General features: G+C 39.6%; 1 protein-coding gene and 1 long non-coding RNA gene across 4 annotated transcripts in view; one reads left to right on the plus strand and one right to left on the minus strand.

The window, feature by feature from the left end:
- Positions 1–16,299, minus strand: part of LOC120567321 — a 197,077-nt gene that overhangs the window by 118,680 nt on the left and 62,098 nt on the right. The gene's annotated exons all lie outside the window — the stretch shown is intronic.
- The window catches only part of pitx2 (paired-like homeodomain 2), a 63,211-nt gene that overhangs the window by 3,179 nt on the left and 43,733 nt on the right, over positions 1–16,299 (plus strand). Inside the window, exon 1 of one of the 2 annotated variants that reach the window (XM_039814270.1) lies at positions 8,010–8,027. The exons of the other annotated variant lie outside the window; for it this stretch is intronic. The gene's annotated coding sequence lies outside the window, so the exon portion shown is untranslated. Of the gene's footprint in view, positions 1–8,009; positions 8,028–16,299 lie in introns of those variants that run through there. 2 annotated transcript variants of the gene reach the window in all.

Here is a 16,299-nt window from a genome sequence, read left to right on the forward strand (position 1 = left end):
ATTTCATAAAGGTGTTTTTTTTTATGATAGGCTTTGAAAAACATTTACTTGTCATGAGGAGAACTAGTCAGCCTGTAAAAACAGTTGTATAATGTCTTCTGAGGCTCTGCAGGGAGTCTGAGAGAATAAACCAGATGATATCATCAGGCTTATCTTGGCTTGGTTTGAGATTTGAGGTCCCCACACCACAAACTTGAGGTGTGGGGTTTGAAAAATGTGGGCATTTAGGAGGCAGGGAGGGTCTAATGAAAGACATTATTGAGTTGTGTAATTGGACATGTAGAATCCGGTGTTTTTAAGACCTGACCCATACTGTAGTTGGGAGGGCCTAAAAGCCAAGATATCTCATCTACTGCCACTTCAACTTTTACCATTCTTGTGAGCCACCTAATTTAATGTGTTGTTTAAGTACATTGCAAACTGGTTTACATTTTGAGAAAACTATACAGTGGTATCTACCCTCAATAACTGTTACAAAACAATAAAACGTGGTGATGGGTCTGTATTGTTATTGTCCAATTGTCTTTATAGGAGTAAAGACTAATGTAGCAGACAAAGTGCAAATCACCAATTTTATGCAATGTTAGGAGCATGAATACAATTTATATTCAAGTCATGTCTCAAAGGACTAGAGTCTTCACTTATTGAAGGTATAATATCTGACGGCACATAGAGCAGGACTTGTATGGCATCACAAGCCCAAATTGGGTAATCAGTGTTCAGATATTATGTAACTATTATTTTGGCCACATCTGGCAAGGCTTTCTCACAAATGTTAGGACATGAACTAAATACTACTAATAACAAATTAAACTAAATATAGTGTACATTGGTGTTCTTTCTGAAATTTAAGTTGCATCAGCAAGACCACAAAACACAGATTTTTGTTACATGATCACGCTGTTATGACTCGAGTCTGTGTGTTCTCACCAAAACCAACTTGTGGAAAAAAAACGTACCCACAGTTGGAGCCAGCGGTGTCATAACCCACACCATCACTGCAGGAGCCAGGGGAGCAGAGAAACAGAGCCCTCTTCCACTCGTCTCCCCACATTATTACCTACGATGAGTCTTGCATATCAGCTTGAAATCCAGCACCAGGGAGCTGCACTTCTGCAGCAGGTTGAGATAGGTTAAGATTGTATGTCTATAAAAATAGTGACAGAATAGCTCATGCCTCAGTGAAACGCGATCACTTTGTCCACACACTGCAACTCACTGAAACACCCTTTAGTCGGAGTTTCAGATTTACTGGTGGATTATTACTAAGTGTCTTAGCAAAGAAGTAATGATTATTGCACTGTCAGGTCATTTGTTGCATTCAGTCTCTGTAATATAGAATGAAAACATTTCACTTTTCAATGCAGTTTCTCTTCATTCCACAAATTTTAGAGCATTTAAAAACATCATACATACTAATCCTAATAAATTACGTGGTATATTTCTGGGGACAAACCTTTAAGAATGAAGGATATATATATATATATATATATATATATATATATATATATATATATATATATATATATATATATATATATAAACACAGAGGAATTGTGGTTTACATGAATGATTTCTAAATTATTAATCAAGTTTGTGAACTGTCTTTTTTTGTTGGTGGGAGCCGCGGCGCTGCAGGAGGTAATTACTGCCAACAGGGTTAAAGCTGTGACACACAATTTGAAACCAGCTGTACGACTCACCATACAGCATGAGCCTGTTTGTCCCCGAGTGTCTCGAGGAGCTGCAGGCGGCTGGTTCTCATCCTCACTGTGATGATTTATGCCTGACACATCTTAGTACAGTAAAAAAAATTAAAAAAAATAAAAAAAGAGTCAGCATACAAAAATAGAGAGGGAAGGAAAAAAAAGATGCTCTTCACATTCACATGTTTTGCATTTCTGCCTGCATGGGCGAGGATGACATTTCATTTCTTACCAAGTCATTTCAAAAGGGCTAATTCAATTTGCACTCAAAGCTGTTTCTAATCCTCTCTCCGTTCTCAATTTTTCACTCCATTGTCTGAATACCAGAACATTTGCTGTTTGATTGTCTTTAAGGGTAAACGTGGGGCATTTTGACACAGCTGTTGGTAAAAAAAAAGAAAGAAAGAAAAACAGTAGTTGCATGATGGAGTTATCCAATGATATTTACTCTACATCATGCAGTTTAGCAGGTTTAACAGTTGTTAAGTTTCTTTAGCTAGTTAGTGCAGTTCGCTAAGCTCTTTGAGCACTCTTTAAGAGGGTGATTGTATATTAGATTTGTTGAAGTAGGTGGAAATACCAGTGGGTTTTACTAAATAGATGTACACGCAAGCAGGACCTCTGGTCACCAAGAAATATTTATGTATGTAACTTCCAGTAAAACTACAAATTTAGCATTTATGTTTGTGTACAGATTAAACAAAGAGATATTTATTAATTACTGAGCTTTGGAGGAGCATATTTTCTCAACTTTGGACAGCCAGGCCCTGCTTCTGGTCTTAACGCTAAGCTAATCATCTACTGGCACTGGCTCCATATTTAGTATAGACTCCAACTCCAGCAAAAAAGTCAAAGTTTTCTTTAAAATGGGTACTCAAATGATTTAGCATTGCCCTTCCGTAAAGTTGGGGGATCTAAAAGAGACCAATTTTTTTTATTTTTTATTTTTTTTGAGAACGGTGAAATTTGATGCATCAGAGGCCAAGATAGCTTTCCTAACGTGAGTTAAGCTCCAGAAATCTGAATCATACAATTCCCATAATGCAACTCAATGCCCTCTTTTCATTACACCCTCCCTGTGTGGTGAACGCCCCAAAGCGTTCAAACTACACACCCCTAGTTTGTAACTGAGGTTCCCTGTTAAACAAAAATAAATAAAAACTTTATCCAAGCCATAACCATGATGGTCATCAATATGTTATTTTCTCAGACTTGACAAAAGTCCTGCAGAGTCAAAGAAGCCATTATACAACCGAAAACTTCTAATGACCAAACTGATTTTGATGTGCGCAATCATTTGACCGCACTGTCAACATGCTGCTGAATTGAACGATAACTCTTCTTTTTGAATTATTAAGGCCTGCTAGTAATCACAACAATATTTTCGCAACAAGGGCGACCATCAGCTACTGCTAGAACAGTTGCAGATTCGCTGCCTGCGCTTCTATATTTAAGTGTTGTAGTCATGCATGATCCATTGTGGGCTCAGAAAAGGCACTTGTCATGCCAGGCAACAGTATCAAACGTCTGGCCCCAACTGTTGCCATGAGAGTTTCTCCACACTGGCCACAGCTTGCCTGCACTGCGCCCGCCGCTAACAGCCCTCGCAAGGTAATCCTTACCCACTTATGAGCAGCGAGTGAAACTAATTTCCTCATCCACTCATCAAATTAGCTAGTGGATTTTAAAATAGAACGCCCACTCTTACGACTTAACTGCATTTCTATCTTTTTAGAATATACAAAATAGGTTGTTTACCTGTTGGAGTGTCTTTTAAAATATTCAATACCAGCCAAAACTAAAATGTCAACTCTGCATTTTTCTTGTGGACAGTGTTAATTTACAAAATGTATTTAGGGATCAGGTACCGTTTGAGGGTTTGTGGCGATGATGATCAGCAAACGTCCACTTTATAAAGCTGTAAAGGTAGTGACTTGGCTATCTGAAGTCAACATTAGCATTTGGCATGTAATTCTAGGTCACATCAGCAGGCCGCAAAAGTGAAAGTAAGAGGGGAAATACTGTACATTTCTAAAAGTTTTTAAGTCGTCTCTAAGGGAAACACTCACATGTGCATGTGTGTAAATAGATAACACAGAAATATCTTAGTTTCCATCCTCTGCCAAGTAACCTAACACTAGATATAATAGCAGAGATAAACTGAGAGTTCTGGCCACCCTGGCAGTCCAGCAGGTTATGGGAGAAGTTTCTCTTTACCAGCTCTGCACGGCATGTCCCCGCACTGCATTTCTATCCATTAACACTTTCCCTGCGCACACACTCAAATTTGGAGCGTAATAAGAGGCAGATGAGACTTGCAGCCGCTCCCCTCGCAGCCGGCAGAGACCCTGTAGGAGGGAAAATTTGTCCCACTAAAATCACCCCAACAGGGGGGAGCTCTTAGGTCAGAAGCCCTTAAGTTGACGATAGCAGACACTCCTATGAGTTTGCGATGAAAACCGCGTGATCCATCATCACCGGTGTGTTCTTATGTTAAGGGACTGTAAGCATGCTGAGAGCTCCCACGAGCCTCCACTTGATCACAGTTAAGCTGAGCTACATGGGGCACCAAAGCTATCACTCATTATGAAAATGGAGGGAAACTGAGATAAGCTTCCAAATTAAATATTTAAAGTAGATCCTCATAAGGATTGTTTAGCATACGTACTTAGATATCCGAGAAGTAACATAGTATCATAATAATAAATCCCTTTATTCTTGACATTTCCACAAGAGCTTTTATATATATCCTGCTTGTCACTGGCTGAAATCAATATTAATCAGTATATTTTCTGATCTATCTATCTATCTATCTATCTATCTATCTATCTATCTATCTACACACACACATCATGGATGCAAAATCTCATATGCTTAAAGTGAGATTCAATTAAATTAATTGTATTCCACTGTGGAGACTACATTATATCGAATGTGCGAAATAAAACTTCAACAACTCATTTTGTAATAGTTTTTAAATTAGGATTGGCTTGGACTCATTCATTTAAAAAAAATAACTTAATGATCATAACATGTTATCTATAGCCAGACCTTTTTTTATTACGTTAACACCACGATAACTTAAAAAGGCAAAATTACAAAAATGTAGATGCCAAAGCACATTCGAGTGCTCCACTTCAGGCCAGGCTTAACAAGTTGTTGGGCTTTTACTGGGACGTTCTTCTGTGTAAAGTACAACTAAGTTATATACCATTAGTTGTATTTGAAATAATCATCCATGATCTCTTTCCCCTGAACTCTCATCCAAATAAAAGCCATTCTTAAACAGCAGTACCACCTCGTCTTACACCAGTACTAATGTGACCCCCCATTAGCTCCACTAGCACAAAAGGTAGCAACATCCCTATGTCTCGGAGCCAAGACAAGTCTGGCTCTGATTACCATGGGAGCTACTGCCTCTGCCTGAGAAAAAAAACTGCTAGTTTAAAATAAATGTTATTGTTTGTCACAGGAAACCAATCTGATTACTGTTTCTTCTCTCATGCGCACACTTAACGCCGCGCACCGGGCTGTATTTATGCATGTGGTTTTCATTCAGGCTCCCCAGCGAGGGGGAAAACGGACACCTCACGTTTTCATCTTTATTAAGTCACACTTTGGGGAAGGTTAAAATAGGGGTTGTTTACACAAAGCATTTGGCAGTCTTTGGAAGACAATCTGTCTGTCCACATCAAACAATAGATTGAGTTTCTCTGCTGCAGCACCAGCAGCGTCTCAGAAATGGGCAGGGGAGAGGGAAAGGGACGACTCCTCTGACAGTCGTGACGTCTGTGTTTGCTCAACTTGACAGCGAAAGTGAGGAGTTGTTAAAGTGCAGTGTGAAGCTATTTTGGGTTCGGCAGGAATTGGCCATTATGACGGTATCATTTCACTTTAGCTATGTGTATTGTTACGGCAGAATTGTGGACGTGCATGTGTGTGTCTTCCACTGTAGCATATAGCTGTCTGGACATAACATTTAAGGAGCCTTCTACCCCTTTCAAACTGGGCCTTGTATCCCTCTTTCTCCCGTCCCTCTCTTTCTGAGTGTATCCCTCTGGGGATTAATGAAACACACACACACACACACACACACACACACACACACACACCACCAACAACAACAAGAGTGCCAGTAAAAAAACAGAATAAAAGGCTTAAAAGGCATCTGGGAGGAAAGCTGAGAAACCAAGGGACCCGTCAGCAGGGTCTGCCAAGGCTTAGAAGTCAGACAGTTTGTTTTGCTTCATATGTCGACACGGCCGCTCTTTTTCTCCCCGTGTGGTTCTGTCCTGCCGTGATTCTCTGCCAGGCTCCTTCTCCTAAACTTTGCCTCCATGGGACACCCCTACTTGACACCCAGCAAACCAACACCACCCACCTCCCAGAGAAAAGAAAGGCAATATGTAAATGTTGTGAAAGGAGCCAATTAGGAAATGTATCTTGTTTGAAAGGGCCTGTAATAGTTTAAATCCCAAAACATGTTTTCTGCCTCCCTGGTAATGTGTCACATGTGAGGCTGTGGCTTTCTGGAGACCATGGGGTGGGTGGGCGGTGAAAGGGGGAGGCGGGATTTGAACGTGCTTGGTGGCAAACATTTGTTTATGTTTTCCAACTGGTGCATCATTTCAAAGGGCAGCATGCACGTCCCATCATGGGCTTCACATCTCCTGCCGATTGGAAACACATTGCAGCGCGCTCTGTATGGTAAAATGTCAAACCAACAGTCATGTCATGTATGAGACAGAGAGGGAGCGTTATGTGATGCACTTTTTTAAAGAAACAATAACTTACGCATTTAATCAGGCAGACATCAGCTCATTTGGTTTCACTTAAATCCACAAGTCCCTCCTGATGTGCACAAATAAGATTGTTTTTCCGGGACCCCCCCCAATCCCAGTGGGAGGGAATAAACTGCTGTGTGTGTGTGTGTGTGTGTGTGTGTGTGTGTGTGTGTGTGTGTGTGTGTGTGTGTGTGTGTGTGTGTGTGTGTGTGTGTGTGTACAAAGAAAACAAAAAAAGGTACTTTAGATATTTCTCCCCCTATCTTTCACTGCGTTTGTGAGAAAAATATCACAAATGTCTGTATAAGTGAAATGGGGGAGGCCATAAAGCACGTGAGTTTCCTGCTTCTCTTTATTTTCCACTCCCACTCTGCCTGATGGTTAACAAGACTTTGCCTTAATTGCTCCCATCACCCAATTGAAGCGTACTACAAGAGCGATGCCCTTGAATGGACCACCAACCCTAAAACCTAGAAGAAACTTTTAATTTCCTCATAAGTAGCCACCGTAACCAATCTCAGTTTCCATTTAACATACATGAAAATCACATCTGTTCTCATTTTGATTGAACTCAAAAAAAAAAAAAAAAGAAATATGAATCAGTCTTTTGACATTTCATTTGTTAATGTGTCTTTCCTCTTCTCTAAATTAAATGTTGTCAGGTTTAACACATTTTTAAATTAAATTAGGATTTTAATACAGGGAATGACATGCATCCTAGTCCTAAAAAAAAAGGTCAAGTACAAGGTTTTTATTAAACAGTAGAAAATTAATTTTGCTACTAGGAAGATGGAAATATACAAGCATAACTTACTGGATTTCCCCACAATTATCTGTCTCAAAGTAATTACCACTCAGAAGCTGTTAGTGTCTAATGTATTTATGCCGTTAACTGCATTATGCAGACAAAAGACATTGGACATATACTGACTTATCTGTCGTAAGAACTAACACTGGAAAAAAAAAAAAAAAAAGTATTACTAAAACTGAAATAGTAAGTAAATACATGCTAATTGCTGGGAATTGTAATTTTGCAATATATAAACAAACTATATATTCACTCTTCACAGGTAACATGACATTACATTCACATGACCTTAAACACATTTCAACACAAAGCTATTTTGCTGTTGATATACGAAAGACGTGAGTGGGCCTTCTTTGAACCAAGTGCAATTCAATCTGAACATCCCAAACTGATGGTGACAATTGCAGTTCTTGATGTTGTTGGTGCCGTTACAAAACCATCAATTTGAAATCTGCTGGTAATGACGTAGTTATAAGGCTAGACTATTTAATGACACACATAATGAATCAAAAACGTAAATGTGCTCGGTCTTTGTCTTTACTTCTACTGTATTACTCAAAGAAATTTTAACATTTGTCATGTTTTTTTTCTGTCATATTACCTTTAGTTTGTGTACAGATGCTTACAGACAGTGAATATGAGACTGGCCAGGTGTTATCTGTGAGAGCCTCCAGTAGAAGACAGCAGTGAGGCAGCGGGCAGCACAGGGTGAACACGGTGCCGGGCAGGGTAAGGCCTTATCGCCGCTTTAATTTTTCTCCCCAAGGTGAGCTGGGAAAAGATCAGTGGCACTAAACCCTGGGAATTACCCTAGATATTGGCCCCCTGTGCTCTGCAAATGAAATCCTGCCGTCGGCAGGAAGAACATGGTGGTTAACACTCAGAAAATCAGTTTTTGTGCAGACCACAGCTGGCGTGAAGGGGCAAGGGAAAGCAGTAGAGAAGGAAGAGGAGAGAAAAGAGGAGGGGGAAGGGTGCTTTAAAATAAATATCGACATCACTCAAAGAGAAAAAGACAGAGGGAGAGGGCTTTGCTCTTGGCCTTTCCATTCTTTAGCTTATCTTCTTTCAGTCCATATGCATATTGCTGTGTAACAAGTGTCAGAATCATTCACCAAGTATGATAAGTGTGTGCGACTGAATGTAGGCAGAGACGCATGCAGACGTGGTACAACGACAACAGACAAGTGCAAGATAGTATGGGACAACAAACTGGAGTTTGTAGTTGTACTACTGACCAAACTAGAAGTGAAACCAGAACCAAGGTCCAGCTGTCTGAGGGTCTGAGCAGCGGTCCCGGGGCCATGGTGAGTGGTGAGATAGAAATCACTCACTCTGATCATAACCTTCACAGTCCTGAACCTGACCAGCTGTCAGGCCTGGGTTCGCCTCCACCCACTTTAAGCACTGTTGGGAACATTATAGAGTGCTCACATTAACCATTTTATTATTCAATTTGAATAGTGTATATATATATATATATATATATATATATATATATATATATATATATATATATATATATATATATATATATATATATATATTTAGTTTCAGTATGTCTGAGTTTGTTTTCTGCCAGCAGCAGTTGGTTTAGATGAACATTTTGTTGCTATCTGCCATTTTTTTTGTATTATAGCGGATTTGTGATTGTTGATTTGTTTATTTAGTTTTTCTGTGATAGATGTTTGCTAACCAAGCTAGCCATATTAGCCTAGGCTAATGGCTTGCTAGTGCGTTCAATTTTCCTCGGAAGCCAGAGCTGGGAATGTCGTCACACCAGAGTTGAAAGCATTCCATTTACAAGTCAGATTTTTCATATACAATACCAGTAGTAAACAACGCATTACGCCATTTTTCTGCACTACACGGTAGTACTTCTGAAAGTACAGGAATCTTTGAGGTGGGGTTTTCGTGGATGACCGTCGCTGATTGGTCAAACACACAGCGAGCTGCTTCAACTGGCTGACGATTAATTCGCAAAACAAGGAAGTACTCTCATATCAATTTATGACCATTTTAGGACGAGGGAAGAACATTTCTCTTTGTCTGATAACATTGAAAGTAAATTTAGGCTTTGCTGTTGGCTTCCCAACTTTTGAAAAAGGAGAAAAAGAGCGAGATCGCGAGCCAGCGCCACACCAAAATGCAGCTTATTCCATACATTCTAAGGCTGTTCATTTACTGTTGGGCTGACAGCACTGCAAATAATACTGTCAAACGTGTTTGACAGCTGCTGTGACATCTCTAATTAGGGTCAGTCCATAAATTGAACATGCAGATTTGGTATACAACAAGAAAACAAAATCTCAACATTTAATGCAGATAAAAAAAATGTTAATTAAAAAGGATGATTAAAAATTGCAATTTGAAATATGCTTGGCTTATTATTTATTAGATGAGCTTATTCGTATTTTAGTACAATAATCAACCTATTTTACAACAAAAAGTATATTTTTGAACTTGCTGGCAGAAATGTGCCTCATAGTCACTAAAAGAAAGTGACTTTGTAATATAATTTTGTTTTAAGTAGTTAAAGTAAAGTAGCTAATGACTTAGAAAAAAAATTAATCAACTCTTCCCACCACCAAACTGACACGGCACGAGAGGAAACTGTATATGTTGTGAGAATTTAACACTCACTTTTGTCAGTCTCAGTTTCTCTGCCACACACACACACACACACACACACACACACAGTTCTGATCAGGGTGTAAAACAAGACCATCTCTCTTTAGAATACCACTCACCATATTCTCCCAAAAATAGCAGGTGCCCAACAAGCTACCCATGGTGGGAGGATTCAGAGCTTGAAGATAAATGGAAGGATGTTTACTCATTGCCAGAATCAAAACAGTGCTAATCTCCAATCAAGTCCAAAAGGCAGATAGTTAGCAAGGAGAACCTCAAAATAGCCCAGAGGGTAACACATTCCAGCTACGATTGAGCTTAACTTTGATCTGACTATATGCTGGCCCTTGTGCACTGAAAATGATTAGCACTTCTGTACAGTGATTTAGGACATTGTATATTTATAGATGAACTTAAGGACATAATATGGGGACACCGGAGTATTAGTGCATGCTCCACAGTTTAGTGGGATGGAAAATGCAGAGTGGTGGGGATGTGTGGAAAACTAATGGAAAGCTTGGTTGGAAAACATAGTTAGCTGACTGATGACCTTGGCGATGAGCATGTTTTACTGAGGTGGTTGGGTTACAATATCAGGACAGTTGTAAAGGAAAGACCAAAATGTGTTCTTTTTACATAATACAATATAGTTGTAATGGATTTATTTGTGATTGGCAAGCGGAGAATAAACAACATGGACCTCTAAAGTAACAGATTGAATTAATTTGTCAAGTGCAGACTATTTAATTCAAGCTGGATCGAAATTGTCAGTCCTGAAACTATAATACAATCAGCCATGCTTTTGAGAAGTGCAAAATAAGTCTGCTCTGGCTTCGTTCAGAAAGAGATAAAATGCAAAAGGATGTTTGTGTTCCAGTGAGTGAATCACAAGAACTCTTAAGGCTGTAGCAATGAAATGTGTGTGTGCAACGCCACAAGTATTAAATGGTCTATTACAAATGAAATATGATTTCCATAATTGTTCAGATTTTTAATGACCTGTAGCTGCAGTGTAAGTGTTACTGTGTTGAAAGGGCGCATTTCATTTTCCTTTGGGTTTCAGCGTCAGTTTGCGTTGGCCCTTTTCTGTGTTATAAAACGAGCAGCCTCACCCGGTGCCACGAGGGGGCAAAAGGGGGCTTTGCCCCCTCAGTTGTATTTTCTGCCCTCTTGGGTCAACATTGTCCATAAAACGTACAAACACAATTAATATTATAAGGTCTCCAAGGCATCTATATGGCAAGGTTCTTTCAACTGCTAACAATGTAATCCCATCTGCACCAATATTTGACACAGAGCGACCGCTTCAGCCATCCTCTCACTTCATTAGCAGCCTATGTCTATGACTTTAACCCCCTTATAAAAGCCGTGGTCTTAGCACAGCGGCTTTTAGCAGCGGCGTAGCCTTGCAACGCAATCTGTTTACATGTCTTTTGACAAGGCGGCTGCATTATCAGAAGCTAGATTTGGATGGAGAATCGGATAGTCACTTTCATCAGATGGGGACTCTTCATCTGATGACGAGGAGCTCCAGCTACCCGTATCATCGCAGCGCAGCAGCCCTCAGACGCTGACATGAAAGGTGCTTACAGTTACAGTCTAGTGAGAGACATTCTAGTTAAGATGTAACTCATGTAACGTTAGCCATTTCTACCGTTAGCTTACTGCACTAGCTAAACTAATTATGAATATTTTATTCTTTAGTGTCGGCTCAACCATTACCGGACGGAAACGTCTACAACCGGGAACACACACTGAGAGCGCAGTCACAGCTCTGTGTGTGTGTGTTCGATCTGTAATGAAAGCCTAAAGCTCATAAATTGATTTTTAAATAGTTACTTTGTCAAGTTGTAGGCCTACTTCTATCTATCTATAAATTGCAGGAACATCTGTCTGTCTGTCTGTCTGTGTGTGTGTGTGTGTCGCACATCTCTAGAACAGTTAGTCCGATGGATTTCAAACTTGACAGGTGTCTTGCTATGGGCACGTGTAAGTGCAGTGCCAAGTTTGACTTTGTTTGGATAAGGAACACAAAAGATATCGTTGGTAAAAGAAGCACACATTGGCATTTGCTGCTATAGCCGCTGGCCCCTCCCCCTCTCACACTTAGTGAGCAGGACCAGAGACAGAGAGAGAGCAGCGGAGCTTTGGCAGCTAAAATGTGACATACACCTCAGGCCCACAAAAATGTGCAAAGTAGCACTACTTTAACGATCAAACAAACGGTCCGGTTCTGCTGGTTGATTAACACAGATATGTGCTGATGAGCTACCCTAACGGGCAAGGTGGGTAACGCATTGTCATGAGTCCACGAGGCTAATGTCTGATTACTACACATTGTCATTGTAATATTTTGTGATTACATTTTACACTAAGTCAGTAGTGTAGGCTAAAGGCTACAGTGGAGTTGCATATGAAGTGGTTTGGGGTCCTTCTGTAAGTAATTTTGGGGTACAATTTGGTTTTGAAGAATTCTGCAAGCAGCAATACCACAGGCCAAGCATTCAGCCCGTTCCAAAAAGGCACATTTTCAAAGGGGACTTCACTAGTATTATTAATAAAAAAGGAGAGATAAAAAATGGATAACTGCTTCAAGAAATGCCATATTTGCAAGTGCCGACACTGTTGCGGCAGTGGCTAAAGCCTGGGTAAATTTGTTAATTTTAGCATACTTTATGAAGAAAAAAAATAAATAAATCGCCCCCTTGCAATTTTTACCTGCCCCTTGCGCCGGGCCTGCGAGCAGCACTCCCTGCAGCTGCACTACTATCTTTCACGATTTACCTTCATGTTCTAATATTTTGCATTAGCAGTTTAGGGATTAATAATGGGGACATTCTGTACCAGGACAGAAATTGATAAAAGGGCCATGATAAAAAGGCGATAAAATGAATAAAATTGAAGGAAAGAAATTGGGATATTTCTTCAATTAATGTGAAAAATGTACCAATGTAGGCAGGACAGAAGCATCAGTCACTACTGATCAGCTACATAATATTAAAACGTGGATATTAAGGCCCAGTCAGAAATATTCTGAATTAACCCTTAACCATAAATGTCACTGTAATAAGTTATTTTACCTGCCAAAAAAGTATAACATTTCTCAGTTTATCCACACCACATACTTGAGTCATTGTTCTTGTGGATTTCATGCATTTGTAAGACTTGTGTTTTTGATGACACTGAAGTAGCAAATTCAATATGCTCTAACCATTGAGAAACATGGATGCGTTTCCTGAGACTAATAAATGTCACAGTAGATGAAGGGCTGTAGTACAAATAACTTTTTGATATGCTGCAGATTAACAGTCACTTTATATTTATTAGCTGAGGAACTGAGCATATGTGGCATGCATTGGCTTGATATTCCGAATGCGTATGGACTAGTAGTGCCATTTCCCAAGTGGTTTGGAAGGGTGTTACCTGCACTTTGGCTGCTCAGTGAAGCATTCCATGTCTTCTGCCATTTGGCTGACTATGACTGGCGTGTGCCTGTGGCAAACAAACAGGGTGGCTTACTATTAGGTAAAATAGTGGTAGGTAAATGCCCCCTTACATGGAGATTGTCAGTTCATAAAATCTGTCCCTGCAACTGAAAAATGTCCCTGCAACTGAATTAAGAGCACTTCCAACATTCATCAAACCAATAAATAACAAAACAGTAAGTAATGAAGTACAAAATTGCACATCAGGACTCAACCATGTTCATATATTCCTGCACCAATTTTAACACTACCTTACAGCAGCTAGTCCCCTGAATGCAGAATACATATTTCAGTAATGCATCTGTAAAGAGCCCCATCTTCATCCACAGTGGCAGAGAGAGGCAAAAAAAAAAAAGATGCAATATACCATGTTAAATAGTGTGATCCATTCTCCAATAAATGTGTGCCATCCCATAAAACTCCTTCCTACACTCGTCTATTAGCTGACAAATGGCTGCAGCTACTACTTATATGATTTGCTGTAAATTAACTCAATTATTTCTGGCGTATTGAGCCCTTTTCTAAGAAAACTATTTTCTCTGCTATACTTATAACTTCAATCAGAGAGAAAGTGTAAACACTAAAGAGAGTAGTGATAAGTAGCCTACAGTATAGTCTTGACATCACCAAGCAACCAGCAGAGACTCCAAGAAGTCACTGTTCCTGGCTAAGAAATAGTCTGGCACATAACCCTCCATAAAATGAAAAATTTGTAATTTTACACTTCGGCTTTTGCACAAATAATCAACTAAGATTCAAATATGAATTAGTTAACATTAAAGGTGCTGCTAGATGGATGCTGTACCTGCAGAGCCAGGCTATCCGTTTCCACCGGTTTCCAGCCTTTATGCTAGGCTGTGCAAATCGCCTGCTGGATCTACTGTATCCTCATTTTTAACATACAAATAGAGTGATATCGATATTCTTTCCCAACTCTCCGCAAGAAAATAAAGTAATAAAACAATATTGAAATTCCCCAACTGTTTAACAATCAAGCAGTACTGTCATAATGTTCCTTGAATGTTCTATTAAGATTTTGTCTTTGCTCTTATCTTTGTCTTGTCAGCTGTGGTGGCCGTTGATAATTGTAGCCGTCTCCTTTTTAATTGCAAACAAATCGTTAGTTCTGGCACCTTAAAAATACCTAATCTTTCAACTTGCATGGAATATTCCTGGGTAAGGCCTAAATGTAAATTATTGTTTAGAGAAGCAAGTGTTTCAAATGTTAAAATTTTCACAAACTGGGGTGCATCACCATTGGGTTACATCCAGAAGCTATAGCGATCGGGCAACCATGACTGCTATTTATACGTATAGGGATAATAATTGACAAAGAATATCTAAATTAAGCTGAACTCCGTCTGAGACATGAACATTTCACTCAACAAAAAAGGTATAGTTCCTCCAGTCGGTCTGTCTGTCTAGCAGGAAATTCTGACATCTCATGTTGCTTGGCTTGAAAAGTACACATGGAGAGGGCAGACATCATAAAAAAATAAAAAAAAATAAAATGCCTATCCACCTGTTGTTCTGTCATTGGGGGAGCATTTGAACCCCACCTGCAATTCTTTGGTCTGGCAGACTGTGATGTGTGTGTACGTGTATGCATGCGTGTGTGTGACCAAGTGCGTCTCCCCATAAACAGGTGGGGTTCCCCGCCACAGATATCGGGTTCCCCTCTTTGATAACCCATTACAGACTTCATTAATTTCACTCCAGCCACGCACTCGCCGTCTGACAATCTCACTGAGGAATTTTTGTGTGAGCACACCTCCTTGGACTTGTGTAACTTTTACAAGCAGAGATTAACATGTGTGAAAACAAATGTAATTTAACCCTTTATTGTTTTAGGAGGTTGAAGCGGACTTGCCCAGTGTTAAAAGAGCAGTCTGTATCGGACACTGCAGGACTACCCCAGATAACATCATGACCAATGTTTTTCTCTCAGTTGGGAAAAACCATGGAGTATTCTTTGACTGATTGATTTTCTTTATTTACTTGTCATGCACACAAAGGGCCCAACCCGGATGTGTTTACAAAACCGTAAAGTACAGTTACAAGTACATTTCATTTTATTACAAAATAAAAGGTTATTTTATAGCTCCTTCTTAAACTAAATATTGTGCCTTTTCACCCAAGGTTGGCAAAATAAAATCTGCTACAAAAAAAGGTTCCCTTCCTGTAGCTGAAACTCAAGTTTATTATCCAGCCAAAAGAAACAAATCATCATCATCAACCTTTATTTAGTTCTCAGGAGTACAATTGAGGGCAAGCCCTCATTTTCAATGTAGCCGATAACATTAAGAACACAATTTGCAAATGTTGCACATACAGTATATAAATATTCAATGCAAAGACTGCAGAAATGGAGTGTTTTTTTTTTTACTAAATCTTGTAGACAGGACAGTAACAATTAACTTCATTCTGACATAAAGGATATCCATAAAACATATTAAATAAAATGTTTAATAAAGTTTCTTTTATTTTGAAATTAGAGGAGGGCCAGGAAACACAACTCCGCACACATCCATCCCATATGTCCAGTTGTGTATGGGCTAATTTGTGCTTTACTTTGTTTTCTTGACATTGATTGGTTATTGTGTAGCACATGGGAAACCCGACACCGCAGCCCTCCTGATTCCAGTAGTGCAGTGAGTCATCTCTGTGTCTAGCAGATGACATAGTGGCTCGAGGTGAACTTGGACTGGCCCCGACTCAGTCCGCATTGAAGCTCTGAGCACTGTGCCTCCAAAAGCATGTCCAGCATTACTCCCAACTAACAGAACAATGCCGGGGATTAGGACCCTGAGCTAAATTTATAATCGCAAAAGAATGCATGTAAAAACCCAATGACCCCTCAAAGGGGTTTCATTTTCTTGTCTTTT

Source organism: Perca fluviatilis, chromosome 10 (assembly GCF_010015445.1).
Source record: "Perca fluviatilis chromosome 10, GENO_Pfluv_1.0, whole genome shotgun sequence".
In the NCBI taxonomy this organism is placed as follows: domain Eukaryota; kingdom Metazoa; phylum Chordata; class Actinopteri; order Perciformes; family Percidae; genus Perca; species Perca fluviatilis.